Below are 23838 nucleotides of genomic sequence, written 5' to 3'. Positions count from 1 at the left end.
CTTTCTCGTCCACCGCCACCAAGCACAGGGTAGAACACCACATCCCGACCACCGGTCTGCCTGTCTACGCCCGCGCTCAGCGCCTCGATCCGGGGAAACTCGCCATCGCTAAAGCCGAGTTCGACACGATTGAGCGCCTCGGCATCATTCGCCGGTCGAACAGTCTGTGGGCCTCGCCCCTTCACATCGCACCGAAACCAGGAGGCGGTTGGCGCCCCAACGACACTACGACCCCTACCCGATTCCACACATCCAGGACTTTTCCGCCTGCCTGGCCGGGAAAGTCGTTTTAAGTGGACCTCGTTCGGGGTTACCACCAGGTCCCCCTTCGGCCGCAGGACATCCCGAAAACTGCGGTGATCACCACGTTCGGGCTGTTCGAATTCCTCCGCATGCCATTCGGTCTCAAAAACGCCACTCAGGCTTTTCAACGCCTAATGGACACCGTGTTACGGGGCCTGACATTCCTGTTCGTCTACCTGGACGACATTCTCATCGTCAGCGCCTCCAGGACGGAGCATTTGTCCCACATGCGGACTCTATTCAAACGCCTTAGCCAGCATGGCATAATCGTCAATCCAGCCCGAACGACTTTCTCGGGCACCGCATCACGAAGGATGGGGCGGTGCCACTGCCGTCGAAAGTGGAGGCCGTTAAGGATTTTCCGCAACCCCTCACCATGAGGGCCCTGCAGGAGTTTTTGGGCATCGTGAACTTTTATCATCGCTTCGTTCCCCGGGCAGCCCAGCTTATGCGGCCCCTTTACGAGGCCCTCAAAGGCAAGCCCGCCAAGCTCGCCGTCGACTGGTCCGAGGAAACGGCCAATTCTTTCACGGACACGAGAAGGGCCTTGGCTAATGTGACCATGCTGGCGTATCCGTTGCGCCGATCGCTCTCACCACTGACGCTTCGGGCTATGCTGTCGGCGCCGTCCATGAACAGTGGGTCAACGTCACCTGGCAGCCGCTCACCTTCTTCAGCCGGCAGCTCCGCCCCAACGAGCGGAAGTACAGCACCTTCGATCACGAGCTTCTCGGCCTCTACCTCGCCGTCCAACACTTCCGTTTCCTGCTGGAGGCCCACCCGTTCACGGCGTTCGTGGACCACAAGCCGTTGACCTTCGCCATGGCCAAAGTTTCTGAGCCATCGTCAGCAGCGCCAACTTTCCTCCGTCTCAGAGTTCACGACGGACATCCAGCATGTGGCTGGGAAAAACAACCCTGTCGCCGACTGTCTCTCCCGGGCCGTCGCAAGTGCTGTACACCTCGGCATCGACTACACCCGCATGGTGGCCGACCAGGCCTCCGACACGGACGTCCAGGCCTACAGGACAGCGGTCACGGGCCTTCAGTTAGCGGACGTCGCGTTTGACGATGCCGGCACCACGCTCCTGTGAGACGTCTCCGCTGGGCAGCCACACCCCATCGTGCCCGATGGGTGGAGACACCAGGTTTTCGACGCCATCCATAGCCTTTCCCATCCGGGCAGGAAGCCATCACAGAAGCTGGTGGCAGCTAAGTTCGTCTGGCACGGGCTCAAGAAGGACGTTCGCGACTGGGCCAATACCTGCGTGGTATGCCAGCGCTCGAAAGTGCATCGCCATACTAAGGCCCCGTTGGCGCCTTTCACGGTGCCAGAGAGGCGGTTCGACCATGTTAGCGTGGACCTGGTGGGGCCCCTGCCGCCCTCCCGCGGGTTCACCCACCTCCTCACGATGGTTGACAGAACCACCCGATGGCCGGAACCCGTCCCGCTGTCGTCAACAACGTCCGCCGATGTGGCTCGGGCGTTCATCAACACTTGGGTCGCCCGGTTCGGCGCCCCATCGGACGTCTCCTCCGACCGGGGACCCCAGTTCACGTCGGAGCTCTGGAACGCTGTCGCCCAAGGCTTCGGGTTGAGACTCCACCGCACCACCGCATATCACCCTCAGGCTAACGGGCTGTGCAAACGGTTTCATCGCTCCATGAAGGCCGCGCTCCGGGCCAGCCTCCAGGATGACAGTTGGATCGACAGACTCCCGTGGGTCATGCTGGGACTCAGGACCACCCCAAAAGAGGACCTCCAGTCCTCATCCGCCGAGCTCGTCTACGGGCAGCCGCTGCGGGTTCCCGGGGATTTCATCCCCAACGCCACGGACCCTTGGTCTGCAGCCCGTCAGCGGTCCGCCCTCCTGGACAATGCCAAGGTTTTCGTGCCGGTGCCCACGTCGCAGCACGGTCTCCTTCAGTCCCACGTTCCGCCCGACCTTCGTGCGGCGGAGTACGTTTTTGTCCGCCACGATGCCCACCGGGGACCTCTTCACCCACCCTACGATGGACCATTCTGCGTCCTGGAAGCCGGGGACAAAGCCTTCGTGGTGGATGTCGGCGGTAGGCCGGACTACAGTTCCGTGGACCGTCTTAAGCCGGCCCACCTGGATCTGGACCAACCCGTTGGGTTGGCTCAGCCCCCGCGGCAGGGCCGACATCTGGCTTCTGCACCCTCAGTCCACCACCGAGCACCCGGGGACCCTCCTGCGACCCCCCCGGACTTAAGGAGCCGTTTCGGCCGTGCGATCCGGGCCCCTCAACGACTGACATTGCCAGTTCTAGTGAATTCTGGGGGGACACATGTGGCGGAGACCACATAGGGACAGTAACACAATTCACTATGTATAGCCAATGTTGTTATTTCTCCACGTTATGTATGAAACTTGGTTGGGTTATCGGGGCAGGGTCCCTTTAAGAGTCGTCGATTGTGTGATGACGTCATAGCCCTGCGACGAGGCCGAGTCCCTCAGTCCATGTGGAGAGTTAATAAAGCTAACACGCGTTTTTCTTTGCTGCTATGAAAGTCTCGCAGTCTGTTTATTTCCAGCGCCTCCTACATTTCACTGTTAAACTGTTCATTTGTCTAGCTTGTGTAAACAGCCATTTGTTGGTCCAGAGCCTGAGCCTCAGGCTGTTCAGAATGCATATTCAAGCCACTTTCGAAGAGAGAAGAATCACGTGGCAGCGCATGAAACATTCCAATAGCCCGTGATCACAGAAAGGGGTCTGTTTTGATCTCTGGGTCTTGCTATCACTTACCTAGATACTGCGCAGAAAATATCAGGTTCATGGGAGGATGCGACGTCCACTTATGGGAATGACCAGCGTTGTTGAACCCAAGAAAATATCTTGCGTAAAAACCCGAAAATAACACAACCCTACAATGAATTTTTAAAACGTATTCAACTCATCTGCTGCATCAGGTCACAGATTAATAAATCAGATTATATAAGAGTGACAAGCAACGTTGCTCTAAGGTGACTGCTAATTAGAGGCTCTACATGCTCATACTACAGAACTATTAACTTAATGAGTATATTAAAAATGTTAATCTGCTGTACTTTTCATGATGTTAAGTGGTAAGTCTTACAATTCACCAGCAACAAATGTCCTACAGGTCAAAGATTGGAAAAGCACCCAGCAGGTGTACAAACTGACCAGCACTAGCAATCATGTAATGGCAACCCGAAACTAAAAAAAGAAATAACTGAACAACATTTCCATCAAGCAGGCCCATCACAAGGCTTTATTTGGCTTCAGCACACATATTGCAGCCACCAGTTGGCTGTGAGTGAAAGGAATTTGTAAATTTGTTGGTTATCAAGAAGGAATGCTAGCTGTCCCATTTGTGAATAATTACAACTGTTAGAAGTTTGCGTCCCTGCCGGGCGAAAAAGAGCGATCCAACCTAATCCCACTTTCCGGCACGGACTCGATGGGCTCCTTCTGTGCCGTTATGACGCTATGACTCTTGGTCCATAGCCTTGTAGGTTATGCTCCACATGAGCCTCCTTCCACTCTATTTACTTCATCTCACCCTATCGGCATGGCTCTCTGTTCCCTTCTCCCTGATGTGCTTTTCCGGCCTCCCCTTGGGTGCATCTATACTGTTCGCTTCAACCACTCCCTGTGGTGGTGAGTTCCACATTCTCACCACTCTGAGCAGAGAGATTTCTCACGATTTCCCAATTGGATTTATTAGTGACCATCTTATATTGATGGCCCCCAGTTCTGGTCTCCCCCACGAGTGGAAACATCTTCCCTGCGTCTACCTTATCAAACCCTTTCATAATTTTAAAGACCTCTAGCCTTCTCTTTTCTAGTGGAAAGAGCCCCAGCCTGTTCAATCTTTCCTGATTGGTATAACCACTCAGTTCTGGTATCATCCTAGTAAATCAGAGGTCTAAGAATGAGAGGTGATCTTATTGAAACATATAAGATACTGAGGGGGCTCGACAGGGTAGATGCGGGGGGGATGTTTCCCCTCGTGGGGAAATCTAGAACTCGGGGTATAGTTTCAGAATAAAGAGTCACCCTTTTAGAACTGAGATGAGGGGGGGAACTTCTTCTCTCAGAGGGTCGTGAATCTGTGGAAATCTCTGCCCCAGAGAGCTGTGGAGGCTGGGTCGTTAAATACATTTAAGGTGGAGATAGACAGATTTTTGCAAGATAAGGAAGTGAAGGGTTATGGGGAGCGGGCAGGAAAGTGGCTTTGAGCCCCAGATCAGCCATGATCTTATTGAATGGCAGAGCAGGCTCGAGGGGCCAAGTGGCCTATTCCTGCTCCTATTTCTTATGTACATGTACTCGGGGAAAATAAATATTTTTTGAAATTTGATATTTCAGGCTCAGGAGGATCTGAGAAAATATTTTGTACACCATACAGCTGTGCTAGAATGCCTCAAATGAATAGTAACCGTTTAAACCTACAAAACATTTTTTTTTTTAATTATTTCTTTTTCTAAAAAAAAAGGTTTGGGGGAATAATGTCAGTGTGCCTAGAAAAACAAATGTTCCTGGAAGACACAGCTTCAGTCCCACTATTCTGCTAATTTCTTTATCTTAGTCACATTGTTCTTCACTGATATGAAAAGACAAGGCATTTTCCCCACAGGAAGCAAATAAATGAAGAATTCAGTCACTCGGCAGCCACTCTTATTAAACTCCTCCTGGAGGTGGACTCGGAGCAGCCTGGTCAGAAAGCTAGCATCAGGTAGCCTGTTCTCAGTTACATTGGGAAACCATTCCAGGCAGAACAACTGAAGGGTAAATATTCCTACGGAATATTTTTTCTAACTACATACTATTGAGTAAGTATGGTGAAGAGATCAACTACTAACATACATACTGACCCAAACTAATTTTAGCTCATTATAAATGAACATGAGATCCTACCAGGTATTTTTGTACCTAATTTCTGTCCACATAACAGACCTCTGCAAAGTCTGGACTGCAAGGGTGAGAAAGGCAATAATAAGGAAAACTATCAGGTGAGCAAAATCACCAAATTCTTAGGACAAACAAAATACATTCAACCATAAATTCAACATCCTGCATCAAGTGTACATGACAGAAATTTTCAAATTAAAACATTAAGAATACACCAGTATACAAGTGCCTTGTTTGTGCCAAATAATTGTCTGTTAATACACAGCACCTCGGCAGGATTTTCCAGAATGTACGTAATGCTCAAAAGTACCTTTGAGATTATAGAACATTGCCAATTCGGGCTCAGTGCCCAATGCTCTGTATCTTTTGTTATTTCATCCTGAAGCTTTAAGCAAAATCCTTTTAGAATTGTACAGTCTAACAATGGGATTATAATACTTCCGTCTGCAAAAAAGCAAAAAGACAGCTACACAAATCCCTGATTAGCAAAGAGGAAATGCAGGTGCACAACATAAAGAACTCATCACAGTGAGTAGTAATTCTCAAATAACTCCTGCCAGCATTAAAAAAATTGCTATAAACAAACACATGAAGTTACGTAGAAATACACAGAAATTGTAACATGGGCCAATCGGACCGAACACTCCATGCTGTTGTTACTCTCCACAAGAGCAGTAGTCCTAATCCCATGTGCCCACCCAGCTATCATATCCCTTTATCCCCCTTTCCTTCAACCACCTATCTGATCTATTATTTAATATTGACACTGTCTCTGCTTCAATCACAACTCCAATTGTGCATTCCACAGTCTCTCAGCCCTATGTAAAAATGTTTCTCTTGCCCTCTTCTCTTATATTTAATCTTGTATTTTTTTTATTCGCTTATGGGATCTGGGCATCGCTGGCAAGGCCAGCATTTATTGCCCATCCCTAGTTGCCCTTGAGAAGGTGGTGGTGAGCCGCCTTCTTGAATCGCTGCAGTCCGTGTGGTGAAGGTACCCCCACAGTGCTGTTAGGTAGGGAGTTCCAGGATTTTGACCCAGCGACGATGAAGGATCGGCGATATACTTCTAAGTCAGGACGGTGGCTGACTTGGAGGGGAACTTAGAGGTGGTGGTGTTCCCATGCGCTTGCTGCCCTTGTCCTTTGAGATGGAAGAGGTCGTGGGTTTGGGAGGTGCTGCCAAAGAAGCATGTTAAGCATTCTGGACCCCTCGATCACTGGAAACAATCTGTTTCAAATACACTGTCCCAGCCAGAGTGTTAAACACTTCCACAAGATCAACTCATGAGCTCCTCTGTTCCAACCAATTTTTCAAGCCTTTCTTCATAATTCCATTTCCTCTACCATGCACCATTCAAGTGAATCTGCATTGTGTCCTAACTATAGGTTCCATATCCCTCCTCCAGTGTGGTGCTCAAAACTGCAGAGTGTGCTTCTACTGTGACCGTAAGGTTTTGTATATCATTGCATGTTGGCTTTTGTATCCTGTACCTCTCGTCATAAAACCCAGTATTCCAATAGCTTTTTAGAGCCTTTTGCACTTGAGTTCTTGTAAACCTGAACTCCCAAATCCCTCTGCTCTTCCACATTATCGACCTTTCCCCTATTATTACTTTTTTTTTTACCAAAATGTACCCACTCACATTTACTGACATTGAATTCCATCTACTACTTATTTGCCTTTCCATCAATATATCAACATTCCTTTTCAGTTTCCTTTGGTTCTTAGAATTATATGCTATGTCTCCTATTTTAGTACTATCTGTAAATTTGGACACACTTTCTCTTGCCCCATATCCAAATCATTCATGTGCTCAGTGAACGGAAGTGGCCCCAGCATCGAACCCTATGGGACACTATTACCCACTTCCAACCACTCTACCCTTAACTCCTGCTCACTGCTTCCTCCCTTCTAACCAGATTTTAATCCAATTTATCATTTCCCTAATTGCATATCTATTAATCTTTTCCAATCATCTGCTGTATGGTGCCTTATCAAAGGCTCTCTCAAAGTCCATGTCCACTATACCCACTGCATTTCCCTGACTCAAGATATCCATCTCCTCCTCAACGAACTCCATCCAGTTTGTTGAGCACGATGCTCCTTTCTGAAATCCACATTGGCTGCTTTTAATTATTTTGTCTCATGTAAGTATTTACTAATTTCTAATTTTAAGATGCCAGAATTTTTCCAAATCACAGATGTTAAACTAACTGACCTATAATTCCCTGGGTTAGCTCAGTTTTCCTTTTTCAAAATAGGTGTTACACTTGCCACTCCCCAGTCCCCCAGCACACATCTACTTACAAATGAACCCTAAAGTATTCATTTCCAGGAACTCTGACTTTTCTTCCCCAATTACCCAGAGGATCTTTGGATGTATCCCATCAGGCCCTGGCACTTTGCTCTCCTTTAAGCTTAACTAATTTCTTTTAGTACTTTCCTTCTCATTACATCTCTCAACTCGTTCTTATTCAATTCAGGATTTACTTCCTCCCCATATCTTCTTTTGTAAACACTGGTTCAGTAAAATAATGCTAATTTCCACTTATTTTTGACTAACTCTCTATTCTCCCCTCGCAAGAGTCGCAGCTCATATTTTAACAATTCTCATTTTAACATATATTTGTAATATACTTAAGATATACTTTAGATTGGGCCTATACTCGCTGGAGTTTAGAATATATATGTTCTTACATGAAACACAAAAGATTGTGAGGGGGATTGACAGGGTAGATGCTGAGAGGTTGTTTATACAGAAATACAGAAACCCCACAGTGCAGATAGAGGCCATTTCGGCCCATCGAGCCTGCACCGACACATATCCCACCCAATCCCCGTAACCCCTTCACCAACACATATCCCACCCGATCCCCGTAACCCCACACATTTTAATCCCCCTAACACTAAGGGTCAATTTATCATAGCCAATCAACCTAACCTGCACATCTTTGGACTGGCTGGAATGTCTAGAACTAGGGGGCATAGCCTCAGGATAAGGGGTCGGCCATTTAAGACTGAGACAAGGAGGAATTTTTTCATTGAGTTGTGAATCTTTGGAATTCTCTACCCCAAAGAGCTGTGGATGCTGAGTTATTTAACATATTCAAGGCGGATATAGATTTTTGGGACTCATGGAGAATTAAGGGATATGGGGATTGGGCGGAAAAGTGGAGTTGAGGTCGAAGATCAGCCATGATCTTATTGAATGACGGAGCAGGCTCGAGGGGCTGTATGCCCTATACCTGCTCCAAAATCTTATTTTCTAATTGTTTTTATTTAAGTTTCTTTGCTCATGCTCCCTCCTTGCTTTCCTATCTTCTTACCCGGTTTTCCATTTCCTCATTGTCTCTTACTTCACATCTGTATTTTAAATATCCACAATACAATGTTAATTGGATATTTAAAGCAGCAGGCATATGAAGATCATCTCCACCTCCCCTGATCCTCAATGGTACAACCACCAAGTGTCCCACATCAAGATCTTGGAGAGGAGGAGGAGAGCCACCATGAACACAAAGCTCAAGCGAGAGAAACAAGTTAGAGGCTTGGTGCTCTACAACAGCCGACTCATCTCAAAGCCTCCCCATAATGCACAAGGGTCAGGTCAGGAGTGTGATGGAATATTCAACTGGATGGGTGCAGCCGCAACTGTGCAATAAGCTCAACAGTATCCAGGCAGAGCAAGCTACTTGATGGGTGATCCTACCACTGAACTGAATATCGACTCCCTCCAACACCAGCACACTGTCACTGAAGTATATATTACCCATAGAATGCAGTGCATCAACCCACCAAGATTATTTCAACAGCAACTCACTAAGCTTATTTCAGCTACAGCTCCCAGCTCCGCAACCTTCAATACCAAAAAGGACAAAAGCAGTAAAATCATGGCAACACCACCACCTCAAAGTTCCTCTATAAATCACACACCACCCTAATTTGGACATGTATCGCTGTAATTCCTTCAGTTGCTGGGTCAAAATTCTGGAATTCCCTACATGACACCATTATGGGAACACCATCGCCACAAGGACTGCAGTGGTTTAAGGAGAAGGCCCACCATCTTCTCAGGGAAACTAGGAATTCAAAATAAAAGTCTCCGCCACATTCCAAGAATAAATTAAAACATGAGACAAACAGAGACAGGTAAAAGGGAAAGGGAGCAAGAGGAAAAAATGTCAAAAATTCGAAATGATAATACAGTAAAAGTATGCAGCCTTTGCGAGAAACAGTATTAGCCAAGCAAGAGTTTTCTTTTGTTCCCTGAATATTCCAACATAGCAATGTTTATAAATTGCAATACACTCATAAGTCAGTTATAGTTAGTTACAGAACAAAATTATTGCTTCTCATTTTGGACACAGCAATGCCACTGTGATTCCTCAAAGAATTTAATTACAGGAAAATGAAATCATTGCACTCACCATGAACAATAACTGGCATTTTTAAAGAGACTGCATATTTCCTATACAATCCTGGATAAATACATAAAATCTTGCATTTATTTTTCTCCTTTGTCATGTCTGTTGAAATTTTGAAAAAAAAATGCAACAAACTTCTAATCAAATCAGAAGCACTTGAGTTGTTTGAATACAAAACACCCAACATGTTTCCTGTGCATCACATTAAACAACAAAATCTAATCAATCTAAAAGCATCTCCATTACAGTACAAATTTGAAGGCTATTCAGCATGTGTTACCAAGGCCATTTCTCATGTATTCAATCACCTACCAAAGGAGAGAGAATCCCATTCAATAGCTTTGTCTTGATCTCACTGACTCATTGGCAGTACTTGGGGAAGTTGCACTGCTTTTTGTCTGCTGCCAGCACTGAATTCTCTGCCAGTTACATTACTTTCAATTCACGACTAGCCAAATCCAGCAAGTCAGCCCTTGTAAAGTACTTGCTTTGGCTGGAATCTTACTGCCGACAAGTTTTGAATATCAATGAACTACATCACATAATACAAAAAGAAAATACTGCAGATGCTGGAAATCTGAAATAAAAACAGAAAATGCTGGAGAAACTCAGCAGGTCAGGTAGCATCTGTGAAGAGAGAAACAGAGTTAACGTTTCAGGTCGATGACCTTTTATCAGACGAAAGGTCATCGACCTGAAACGTTAACTCGGTTTCTCTCTTCACAGATGCTGCCTGACCTGCTGAGTTTCTCCAGCATTTTCTGTTTTTATTTTTAACTACATCACATGCTGCCCTACATGCAAACTATGATAAGTCAGCTTATTTTTCCAAGCAGCATATACCACATCACTATAAATGCTAAACAAAAAAAAGAGGCAAAGTAGGTAATGAAGCTTTCCCTCTTTGGTAGCAGGACAGACAGCATGCATATTGGGAATGGAAGAATGCATTATTACCGATAACAATGAAGAGGAAACACATGGAAACACTGGGCAATTACTGATTTAAACCTCCATTTCCCCAAAAGAAAATTTAGGCCAATCCGGACTAGTCTTTATGCTGTCACAACGTTAATTACAGCACATAACCTACTGTTTGTAGCAGCCCTCAACAAGCTAACAACATCATTTAATCTATGCCAATGACAAATAGAAAGACTTGCATTTATATGTGGATGTGGAAGAGCCACGACTAGAGATAAAGTTGGAGTTCTACTTATAGTTCTGGGCATTCCATTATAGGAAAATTAGAGCCATGGAAAGGAAACAGCAAGAAGTCACCAGAATGATACCAGCAATGAGAGGCTTTAGTTATTTGGAAATGTTCAAAAATTGGGCCTTTTTAAAAATATTGGAAGAGAGAATGTTAGGGGGTGAATGCCAGAAGTTTTGACATGTTAAATAGTAAAAGATTGTTTCCACTGGTTAGAAAATCCATAACAAAGGGGAACAGACTCAAGATTGTTACTGGAAGGCCAAAAATTAGAAAAAAAAATTTCATTCATAGAGCTATTAGAACATTAGATCTTTACCACAAGTAGTTCTTTGAGCAGTGACTGTAGCATCATTTAAATGAAATTGTTAAGCATTTGAAAAGAGACACTACAGGGAAAAGGCAGAGAAATGTGCTGTAACTCCTATGATTATAGATTCATTTTACAGTACACATTTCTACTGTGAAAATAAATCGAGAACCAATGGGCAAACATGTTGCATCACAGCTCGAAACTGAAAATATTGTTTCCATTTTCACAGAAACTGGAATGCAACAAAGCAGCATGTTAAGATAAAAAGTATCCTGCCACTTCCTGGTCTACACAAAATACCTTCCATTTAAAAACGCCTACAGTACCAGGTGGGGCAACAAATTGACACATGCAAGAATGATCAACATAGAGTTGTCTAAGGCCATATTATTTGATTCTTGAAGTTCACAACACAAAGGAATACACTCGCATTCAACTGAAGTGTGTAAATAAAAGACGTTGAATGTACCATCACACAAAATGATCCTACAAGTACTTGATTAAATTATAAATGCAGCTTTGCTATATCAAGTATGGCTACTTGCAAAGTAACACTGCTATGGGATCTGAATGCAAGTGCTGTACCATACTATGGGCTTTAAAGAACCGTTTTAAGGTCAGCCAAATGTTTGCTTTTACATTGAGAAGACTCCTTAAACTATTTAAAACACTAAACTTTAATTACTCTGCACTATTTTAACAAGGGAAACCCCTAAATGATAACAGTAAGGTTACATCTGTGCTGGCTAAAATCCCATTCGACACAGAATGGGATGGTGAAACTTGTAACCAGATCCTTGGCCAGTCCTCTTTACAGAGAACAAGCACCAAAAAATGTTCTCTAAATCTCAGTAGACTTGAAGAATTAGGTCAGTCAAGAAACCAACAATGAACCAAAATGCCTGTGAAGCACCTTGGGATGTTTCACTACGTTAAAGGTGCTAAATAAATACAAGTTGTTGTTGTGTTCACAACCAGAAGGGGAGGCCAAAAATATATACTCCATGAATTCTTTAAGTATTGAAAAGAACACTTGGCTTTGAAACAAATCCAATAGCTAGAAACATTAACATGTTCCATGATGGTACATTATATTGTAATTCCAACCCAGTTTCTCTTCTCCACCCACTCACCGAAACTGAAAATCTTCCTACAATAAATAAGTCTGAATTAAATATTATGAATTGAAAATTAAGTTAAAAGGATATCTTAGTCATAAAAAGCCAGTCTGGAACTGATGGGGAATTCCGAACACAATACCATGAATGTGAATGTCATGTTTTGGGAATTTTTGACCATTTTCCCACAGAAAGGATTTGAAAGACAACTACTTTTAAATACTGGGCTTTCAAATAAAAGTATTTTCACACAAGTTTAAAAAAAGGCAGTAAGACTTGAAAAACTGGGGCTTTTTTCATTAGAACACAGATTACGAGCAATTTGATAGATGTGTTTAATATTATGAAAGGATGGGAGAAAGTAGATCTAAGCAGACTGTTTTAGTTGAAGGGTCAAGAACAAAGTGCCAAAGATATAAGATTAAATGTACGAGATTTAGATCAGAGAGCAAGAGAAAATTATTTTGCAAGGGTGTCGAATTAGCTTCCAGGGAAAGTGGTTGAGGATGAAACTAAATGAAAATTTAAGATTTAACCAGAAACTTAACTGGACCAGCCACATAAATACTGTGGCAACAAGAGCAGGTCAGAGGCTAGGTATTGTGCGACAAGTGTCTCACCTCCTGACTCCCCAAAGCCTTCCCACCATCTACAAGGCACAAGGAGTGTGATGGAATACTCTCCACTTGCCTGGATGAGTGCAGCTGCAACAACACTCAAGAACCTCAACACCATCCAGAACAAAGCAGCCCGCTTGATTGGCACCCCATTCACCACCTTAAACATTCACTCCCCTTCTGGCTGTGAACACAACAACAACGTATTTATATAGCACCTTTAATGTCGTAAAACGTCTCAAGGCGCTTCTCAGGAGTATTGCAAAACAAAAAATTTGACACGGAGCCACATAAGGAGAAATTAGGGCAGCTGACCAAAAGCTTGGTCAAAGAGGTAGGTTTTAAGGAGGAAATAGAGGTAGAAAGGCAGAGAGGTTTAGGGAGGGAATTCCAGAGCTTAGGACCTAGGCAACAGAAGGCATGGCCAACAATAGTTGAGCGATTATAATCCGGGCAGAATTAGAGGAGCGCAGATATCTTAGGGGGAGGGTGGGGGGGGGTTGTGGGCCTGAAGAAGATTACAAGGATACGGAGGATAGAGCGTGGGAGGACAGCCAGGTGTGTGTTGGAATAGCCAAGTCTAGAAGTAACAAAGGCATGAATGAGGGTTTCAGCAGCAGATGGGTTGAGGCAGGGGCTGATTTGTGTACATGGCCCTAAATCCTTTTAGTCCTCCATAACTCTTAATTTCTCACCATTAACAAAATATTCCAATTTGTCTTTCTCAGGTCCAAAGTGGATACCACACACATTCCCACACTGAACTCCATCTGCCATTGTTTTGCACACTTAGTCTGTATGTCCCTTTGCAACTTCCTGCTCCTATCCAAACAACTTATTGTGCCTGCTAACTTATTTGGTCTCCTTATCTAAGGAAGGATATACTTGCCTCAAAAGTGGTGCAACAAAGGTTCACGAGATTGATTCCCAGGATGAGGGGGTTGTCCTACGAGGAGAGTTTGAGTAGATTGGGTCGATACGCTCTCGAGTTCAGAAGAATTAGAGGTGATCTCATTGAAACATAAGATTCTAAGGGAGATTGACAGGGTAGATGCTGAGAGGTTGTTTCCGCTGGCTGGAGAGTCTAGAACTAGGGGGCATCGTTTCAGGATAAGTGGTCAGCCATTTAAACGGATACGAGGAGGTATTTCTTTACTCAGAGGGTTTTAAATCTTTGGAATTCTCTACCCCAAAGGGCTGTGGATGCTGAATCGTTGAGTATAATCAAGGCTGAGATAGATCGATTTTGGGACTCATGGGGAATAAAGGGATATGGGGATCAGGCGGCAAAGTGGAGTTGAAGTCGAAGATCAACCATGATCTTTTTGAATGGCAGAGCAGGCTCAAGGGGCCGAATGGTCTATTCTAGCTCCTAATTCTGATTTTCTTATAAGCACTTTACAGCAATGAAGTACTTTTGAAATGTGGTCATGTTGTAATGTAGGAAATGTGGCAGCCAATTTGCTTTTTGTGTGAGCTTGCTGTGCGCAATGTGATAATGACCAGATAATGTTTTTTGCGATGTTGATTAAGGGCAAAATAGTGGCCAGCATACTGGGGATAACTCCAGTGCTCGGTTTAACATCTCATCTGAAAGATGGCACCTCTGACAATGCAGCACTCCGAGAAGTATTCTGATGAAAGGTCATTGACCTGAAACATTAACTCTGTTTCTCTCTCCACAAATGCTGCCTGGCCTGCTGAGTATTTCCAGCATTTTCTGTTTTTATTTCAGATTTCCAGCATCCACAGTATTTTGTTTTTGTATCTTTTTTTTTATTATTCTTCGTTCTGCGATGTGGGTGTCGCTGGCAAGGCCAGCATTTATTGGCCATCCCTAATTGCCCTCGAGAAGGTGGTGAGCTGCCTTCTTGAGCAGCTGTAGTCCTTGTGGTGAAGGTATTCCCACCACAGTGCTGTTGGGATTCATTTTATATGTTTTGCTTCAACTACTCCGTTCACTATGTTACGTACATCCCATCTTTCCTCAAAGCTTCCAAAGGAGAAAAAGCTCTCCAGTTAACTAACCTGCAAGGAAAAATTATAGCTAACACTCATGAAAGCCATCGCTTCCATGTTCTAAATGCCCATCACTTGGACCAAGCTTTGAACATACCTCCTAATAACTCATTTGGCTCGGTGTCCCCTCTTGCATGATCACACCGCTGTGAAGCTGCTCTACATTAATGGTGCTATATAAATGCAAGTTGCCATTGTTGTGCACAAGCTAATGTCCATGGATTCAGAGGCCATGTGAAGCTGACCTTTCCGAGTCGGAGGATGGGTCACATGACTACATGTACAAGAAATGCCAATGGTATGAGCTTTGATGTGCACGGATCCAATTTATTATCTACGCAATCCAACAGTCACTGAGTGATCATTTTCTCATTACTTGCACATAACATGTACACACCAAGATCATCAGTTGAAGTCCGAGGAAGATGATCAAAGCCTGGGAGTGTTTCATATTGTTGCCGACTGCCAGAATGAGAATGTGGTAAATGTTTCATTCCCTTGCACCAATATTCCTCGCCTTCATGAACACAAGACCTTAAATAATCAAAAAGACGAGAAGAGGCCTGTAATTGTACATAATCCCTAGTCAAGAAAAACACAAACTTTATTCTTCTAATCGAAAAAAATGAAAATTTACTCAATTGCATAAAGTATTCCTCAAGATCAAAACAGAACGTTTCACACAAATATTGTTTACTAAACTGCTCCATAGCAACTCAAGAGCGACAAAAAAGTGCAGCTATTGTGAACCAAGTCTAACTGCTTTTGTTATTTGACACTCGGTAAAAATAAATTCCAAGGCAAGCCTCCAAGCTGCTTGGGGCAGCTCTGCATAATTGGTCCAAGTGTTGAGCAGTGACTGAAATTTACATAACCTGTTTACATTCAGCGTGGAAACCGTTCGACAGGAAAGGGAATGGTGATGCACACCTAAACTGAAAATCATTTTACATTGCTACGTACTTTATCATTCTTTGGGATGTGGATTTTGCTTCCAATGCCAGCATTTATTGTCCATCCCTAGTTGCCCTTTAGAAAGTGGTGGTGGGCCAAAGGTATTCCTACAATGCTAGAAACATAGAAGATAGGAGCAGGAGTAGGCCATTCGGCCCCTCGAGCCTGCTCCGCCATTTAATGAGATCCTGGCTGATCATCCAAATTCAGTACCCTGTCTCTGCTTTCTCCCCATATCTCTTGATCCCTTTAGCCTTAAGAAATATATCTAACTCCTTCTTGAATATAGTTAATGAATTGGCCTCAACTGCCTTCTGTGGTAGAGAATTCCACAGGTTCACCACTCTCTGGGTGAAGAAATTCCTCATCTCTGTCCTAAATTACCCATTATCCTTAGACTGTGACCCCTGGTTCTGGACTCCCCGCCATCGGGAACATCCTTCCTGCATCTAGTCTGTCTAGTCCTGTTAGAATTTTATAAGTTTCAATGAGATCCCCTCTCATTCTTCTAAACTCTAGCAAATATAAGCCTAATCGACCCAATCTCTCTTCATACGTCATTCCTGCCATCCCAGGTGTCAGTCTGGTGAATCTTCGCTGCACTCCCTCCATGGCAAGAACATCCTTCCTCAGATAAGGCGACCAAAACTGTTACATATGGAGCTCCAGGAGTTTGAGCTAGCAACAATGAAGGAACAATGATATATTTCCAAGTCAGGATGGCTTGTCACTTGGAGGAGGTGGTGTTCTCTTGTCCTTCTAGTTGGTGGCAATCTGGAGGTGTTGCCAAAGAAACCTTGACATCCTGCATCTTATAGATAATACATATATAATCCCTTTATCTGTAAACTCAATCACTTCTTCAAAAAGACTATTAAATTTGTCAAACATTACTTGCCTTTGACAAATCCATGCTGGCTCTCCTTGATAAACCAATGAATTTCTAAATACTCACTAATTATTTCTTATCCTTCTGCAGTACATCTACATTCTTAATTCCATCATCATTCCTCAAAAACAAAGCAAAATATTTTAGTATCTTCACCATACATTCACCCTCCAAAATTCAACTTCCTCCTTCATTCCTGAGTGGTTCTGCCCTCACACTCAAACAGATTACTGAACCCTGTGGTGAATATGGATTAATAGCAGTGCTTCAAAAGGGCATTGATCGAGTTCTTGGAAAGGAAACATTTGAAGTTAGAGGGCAAGTTGTGGGTGGCAGGACGAGCATGACTCATGAGTTACTGCAGTCTCCTAGAAATCTGCTCAACTGATTTAGGGGGCAGGCAAAGATTTTCCCAGGGTTTTTTCAAAATTGATCTCAGGTTTTTCTGTCTCTCACAGGAGGTTCTGTAACTGGGACGGGTAGAAATCAATAGTGTTCAAGACTGCATCATTCCCGAACAGGTTAGGCCAATCGTCTTTTCCAGTTTTCATTTTATGTTCACATCAGCATTTCATGCAGAGTTGTGTAACTAAGACCAGTCTGTCTCCACCTCCGTAACATCACCCTACTCTGCCCCGACTCAGCTCATCCGCTGATGAAACCCTTATCTATACCTTTGTTACCTCTAGACTTGACTATTACAATGCACTCCCAGCTGGCCTCCCACATTCTACCCTACAAAAACTTAAGGTCATCCAGAACTCTGCTGCCCGTGTCCTAAATTGCACCGAGTCCCTTTCACCCGTCACCCGTGCTCGCTGACCTACATTGGCTCCCAGTGAAGCAACATCTCGATTTTAAAATTCTCATTCTTGTTTTCAAATCCCTCCGTGGCCTCGCCCCTCCCTATCTCTGTAATCTCCTTCAGGCCCCCACCCCCGAGATATCTGCGCTCCTCTAATTCTGGCCTCTTGAGCATCCCTGATTTTAATCGCTCAACCATTGGTAGCTTTGCCTTCAGCTGCCAAGGCCCTAAGCTCTGGAAATCCCTCCCTAAACCTCTCCACCTCTCTTCCCACTTTCCTCCTTTAAAACCTACCTCTTGGACCAAGCTTTGGTCATCTGCCCTAATTTCTCCTTATGTGGCTCAGTGTCAAATTTTGTTTTATAATAATCCTATGACACACCTTGGGACGTTTTACTACATTAAATGCGCTATATAAATACAAGTTGTTGTTGTCGTTAGTGTTTGCTGTGAAAAAGCAGGATTTCCAGTACAGTGTGGGTGCTCTCATTACCCTAGAAAGCCCAGCAATTCTGTTCTCCGCGTGCACAGATTGTAGTTTGTGTACATCACAATGATGTGCGCCTGCATGGCCCGGCTCCTCTTCTAAAGTTTTTGTTTCTTTAAAGGTCCTGGGATGTGGATGTCACTGGCATGGCCAGCATTTATTGCCCATCCCTAATCGCCCTCGAGAAGGTGGTGGCGAGCCGCCTTCTTGAACCGCTGCAGTCCTTGTGGTGAAGGTACTCCCACAGTGCTGTTTGGGAGAGCGTTCCAGGATTTTAACCCAGCGACGATGAAGGAACGGCGATATATTTCCAAGTCAGGATGGTGTGTAACTTGGAGGGGTACTTGAGGTGATGGTGTTCCCATGCACCTGCTGCTCTTGTCCTTCTAGGAGGTAGAGGTCACGGGTTTGGGAGGTGCTGCCGAAGAAGCCTCGACGAGTTACTGCAGTGCATCTTGTAGATGGTACACACTGTCGCCACGGTACGCCAGTGGTGAAGGGAATGAATGTTTAAGGTGGTGGATGGGGTGGCAATCAAGCGGGCTGCTGTGTCTTGGATGGTTTAGAGCTTCTTGAGTGTTGCTGGAGCTGCACTCATCCAAGCAAGTGGAGAGTATTCCATCATACTCTCGATTTGTGCCTTGTAGATGGTGGAAAGGCTTTAGCGAGTCAGGAGATAAGACACCCGCCGCACAACACCTAGCCTCTGACCTGCTCGTTGCCACAGTATTTATTTGGGTGGTCCAGTTAAGATTCTGGTCAATGGTGACCCCCAGGATGTTGATGGTGGGGGATTCGGTGATGGTAATGTCGTTGAATGTCATGGGGCGGTGGTGAGACTCTCACTTGTTGAAGATAATTACTGCCTGGCACTTGCACGGCGCGAATGTTACGTGCCACTCATAAGCCCAAGCCTGAACATCTTCCACTCGCATGTTGGGCTCCACCATCATGGAGGATGGGGATTTCATGGAGCCTCCTCCTCCAATTAGTTGTTTAATTGTCCACCACCATTCACGACTGGATGCGGCAGGACTGCAGAAATTTGATCTGATCCATTGATTGTGGGATCGCTTAGCTGCCTATAGCATTCTGCTTCCGCTGTTTAGCATGCATGTAATCCTGTGTTGCAGCTTCCCCAGGTTGGCACCTCATTTTTAGATACACCTGGTGCTGCTCCTGGCATGCTCTTCTGCACTCCTCATTGAACCAGGGTTGGTCCCCTGGCTTGATGTTAATGGTAGAGTGAGGGATATGCCGGGCGACGAGGTTACAGATTGTGGCGGAATACAATTCTGCTGCAGCTGATGGACCACAGCGCCTACATGAATGCCCAGTTTTGAGCTACTAGATCTGTTCTGAATCTATCCCATTTAGTGCGGTGGTAGTGCCACACAACACGATGGAGGGTGTCCTCAGTGTGAAGACGAGATTTCATCTCCACAATGACTGTGCAGTGGTCACGGCTATCATGGACAGATGCATCTGCGACAGGTAGATGGGCGAGGACGAGGAAATCGGTTTTTCCCTCGTGTTGGTTCTCTCACCACCTGCCGCAGTCCTAGTCTGGCAGCTATGTCCTTCAGGACTCGGCCAGCTCGGTCAGTAGTGGTACATCCAAGCCACTCTTGCTAATGAGCATTGAAGTCCCCCACCCAGAGTACATTCTGTGCCCTTGCTACTCTCAGTGCTTCTTCCAAGTCGTTTTCAACATGGCGGAGTATTGATTCATCAGCTAAGGGAGGGTGCCAGGTGGTAATCAACAGGAGGTTTCCTTGACCTGATGCCATGAGACTTCATGGGGTCTGGAGTCAATGTGAACTCCCAGGACCACTCCTTCCCGACTGGTGCGTCTGTCCTGCCAGTGAGACAGGATGGTGATGGAGGAATCTGGGACATTGGGTGAAAGTTATGATGCTGTGAGTATGACTATGACTAGTCTGTGGGACAGCTCTCCCAATTTTGACGCAAGTCCCCAGCTGTTGGCGAGGAGGACTTGGCAGGGTCGATTGGGCTGGGTGTTTTTCGTAGTAGTATGTTACAACTGAGTGGCTTGCTTGGCCATTTCAGAGGGCAGTTAAGAATCAACCACATCTAGTGTCAATCACACATAGACCAGACCGGGTAAAGATGGCACATTTCCTTCCCAAAAGGACATTACTGAACCAGATGGGTTTTTACCATTGGTTTCCATTACTGATACCAGCTTTTTATTCCAGATTTATTTAATTAACTGAATTTAAATTCCCTAGCTGCCATGGTGGGATTTGAACTCACGTCTCTATCTAGCCCAATGACATTACCACTGTGCTACTGTTCCCTTATCACATCAGAATGCTCCACACTTCTCTTGTGCATGTGCCATTGCGTGGATCCAGCAGGGAGTTCGGAGCTGGAAATGACCTCCGCGATCAAGGTACTGGGAGCAGCAGACATGTATTCAGTTTTAACATGGTAAAAGCCATTTCAAATAGCCAAAAATAAATACTCTCCAGGCCTTAACGATGCCTCGACCGCAACTTGATTAGGAGAATTTGTCCTCCAGGCTACTCAATGTGAAAAAAGTAAAATACTGCTACTCTCTGCTGCTGCTCTCCATTCTCATTGGAAGGCAAGTGCAGGCCTCTTTCACACTTGGAAATCAATATATTCCCTACCATTAATGGGTAGACTTCAGGCCATGGGGTACCTCTACCTACCAATACCATTGATTTGAGTATCTTCCACTTGAAGAGCAGGAAGAGAGAAACAGTATTATACTGAGGAACATCAGGCATGAGAAAGCACACATTTGATGGAAAAAGTAGATTGGCTGGTTAAAAAAAATGACCATTGGGTACACTTGCCAATTTCAGCAATGGTAACAATCTAAAGGTCTAATAGGACTAGACAGACTAGATGCAGGAAGGCGGTTGTCGATGGCAGGGGAGTCCAGAACCAGTGGTCACAGTCTAAGGATAAGGGGTAAGCCATTTAAGACTGAGATGAGGAGGAATTTCTTCACCCAGAGAGTGGTGAACCTGTGGAATTCTCTACCACAGAAGACAATTGAGGCCAATTCATTAAATATATTCAAGAAGGAGTTAGATATATTTCTTAAGGCTAAGGGGATCAAGGGATATGGGGAGAAGGCAGGAACGGGGTACTGAATTTTGGATGATCAGCCATGATCGCATTGAATGGTAGAGCAGGCTCGAGGGACCGAATGGCCTACTCCTGCTCCTAACTTCTATGCTTCTATGTTAAAGGCACTGATTTAATTAGGTTTAAAAAAAAATCTCGGTCTATGTTACTGACTGAAAGTAACTCAAACCACTCTTGCTAAATAAAATACAATACGTTACTGGCCATGTTATTGTGGTTAAGTTCAGCCAAAAATATAGCCCAAGACCTCTCCAATGGGACTGTGGCTTCCTTATTCATTCTCAGTGTGAACACATCAATAGCAACATGCAGGAGCACGGCTCCCATTTCACATTCGGCTGCACAATTTTTTATTATACAGTCATGTACACAAACCAAATTGTAGGAATGAAGTGCAACTTGATATATTCTGAACACCAGCACCTCAGTTTCTGTCCACTTGTAAGCATTTGCTGATAAAAATCAACACAATTTGAAATTGCCACTCTGCCTGCCCTTTCTTCTTGCATTGCCTAGAATGCTCCCAAAATTATTTTTTCCACACATGCAGCCAAGAAATGAGGTACTCCCACACTGGTTCATTAGGTGGCAAACAAGTATAGCAAACTGTAGGCCTAATGTTCTGGTAAGTTGCTGCTGTCAAGTACTTTAATCTATATCCATTTGTACTGTCTGGGTCAGGAAATCTAAGCCGACTTCTCCATTTAAGTCAATTGACAACTTCAAACAGAAATGAAGGATTAAGTTCCGAGTTCTTTTAAGGTTTGATTTTTAAATTAGGATGCAGAAGACAAGATGCTCATTAAGAAACTGAAAGGAATCTTTGTTTTGCAGTTTAATATCATGTTAAATATATGTCAACAGCTTGCATTTATGTAGCACCTTTAATATAACTGGAGGAACTTGCAACTCATCCAAGACTGGATGTGGGGCAGGCAGTCTGAAAGCACAGAAACAATGGAGAAGTTGAGTGAGATGGAGAAGAGATAAAGGAGATGGGAGTACAGCTGTGTGTCATAAGCATACATGTGGAAGTTGGCCCCATGTCTTCTGATGTCACCATAAAGCAGATGCAGAAGAGAAAAAGAGGACCAAAATTAATCCGCAAGAGAATCCTGAGCGACGGTGTAGAAAGAGAAGACATAGCTAGAGATGTTCTCACTACATTCAGTTAGGTAAGAGTGGAACCAAGTGAGAGTCCCACCAAGGAAGACAACAGAGGAGAGGTATTCAAACAAGATGGTGAGATCAACAAGGCTACAGAAAAATAGAGGAAGACAAGGAAGGATAATACATTATCACAACTACAGAGGATGTCATTTGTGATTTTGATGAATGCTACAGACAACAAGGCTTTCAAGGTGATTCTTCAACTTGTGCACTCATACTGAATGCTTTGTAGGCGTGCAGATTCATCAGAAAATAACTCAATATACATATCTACAGCAGATGATGATTTTATGAGAACAAGGACTGCCATAAGGCCAAGGAGAACCCCACTTAGAATATCATTTTTTTTCCCCCAATAAGTTCTTCACAGTGCCTCATCTAGCCCCCAATAACTTCACATTTATAGGTCTACACACACCTAAATCTTGGCTTTTACCCAGGATGTATTTCACCAGTGCAAGCTATGTCCAAAGGTAGATGTGAGACTCGCTGAAATGATCTCTCAATAGAAGGATTCAGGCAATATCATCCATGGTCACCCTTCCTAGTTGATGTCTTCAGCTAAGATGTTGGATGGCACTGTCAGGGACAGCCTTGGAGTGTCTGTTCTGGACATTTCTAAAAAGCACTCATTTTTGCATATGATATTGCGTTAGTGGTTAGTGCACACTAATAACCATGCTTCTAAAGGCAAAAGTTACAAGAATGCAAGAACATAAGAAATAGGAGCAGGAGTAGGCCATATGGCCTCTCTAGCCTGCTCCGCCAGTCAAGATGATCATGGCTGATCTTCTACCTGAACGCCACTTTCCCGCCCTATTCCCCTATTTCTTGATTCTCGAGTATCCAAAAATCTATCAATCTCAGTCTTGAATATACTCAACCATTGAGCATCCACAGCCCTCCAGGGTATAGAATTCCAAAGATTCACAATTCTCAGTGAAGATATTTTTTCTCATCTCAGTCCTAAATGGCCGACCCCTTATCCTGAGACTATGACTCCTAATTCCAGACGCTGCAGCCAGGGGAAACTGCCTCTCAGCATTTACCCTGTCAATCCCTCTAAGAATCTTATACATTTCAATGCGATCACCTCTCATTCTTCTAAACTCCAGAGAATATAGGCTCATTCTACTCAATCTCTCCTCATAAGACAACCCTCTCATCCCAGGAATCAATCTAGTGAACCTTCGTTGTGCTCCCTCTAAAGCAAGTATATCCTTCCTACGGTAAGAATACATAAACTGTACACAGTACTCCAGGTGTGGTCTCAGCAAAGCCCGATATAAAATTGCAGCCAGACTTCCTTACTCTTGTACTCCAACCCCCTTGTAATAAAGGCCAACATGCTACTTGCCTTAATTGCTTGATTTTCCTGCATGTTAACTTTCTGTGTTTCATGTACAAGGACACCCAAATCCCTCTGCATACCAAAATTTACAAAAATATTCGACTTTTTATTCTTCCTACCAAAGTGGATA

The 23838-nt window shown here is 44.4% G+C and overlaps 1 protein-coding gene across 5 annotated transcripts in view; it reads right to left on the bottom strand.

Moving 5' to 3' along the window:
- mpp7a (MAGUK p55 scaffold protein 7a) overlaps window positions 1-23838 on the bottom strand; it is a 550968-nt gene that overhangs the window by 367283 nt on the left and 159847 nt on the right. The window contains exon 1 of one of the 5 annotated variants that reach the window (XM_085987687.1): window positions 15306-15464. The exons of the other annotated variants lie outside the window; for them this stretch is intronic. The gene's annotated coding sequence lies outside the window, so the exon portion shown is untranslated. Of the gene's footprint in view, window positions 1-15305; window positions 15465-23838 lie in introns of those variants that run through there. 5 annotated transcript variants of the gene reach the window in all.

The sequence above is a fragment of the Somniosus microcephalus genome, chromosome 5, assembly GCF_052327205.1.
Source record: "Somniosus microcephalus isolate GS21.2 chromosome 5, FLI_Smic_1.0, whole genome shotgun sequence".
Taxonomy (NCBI): Eukaryota; Metazoa; Chordata; class Chondrichthyes; order Squaliformes; family Somniosidae; genus Somniosus; species Somniosus microcephalus.
This window is presented reverse-complemented; position numbering and strand designations above follow the sequence as displayed.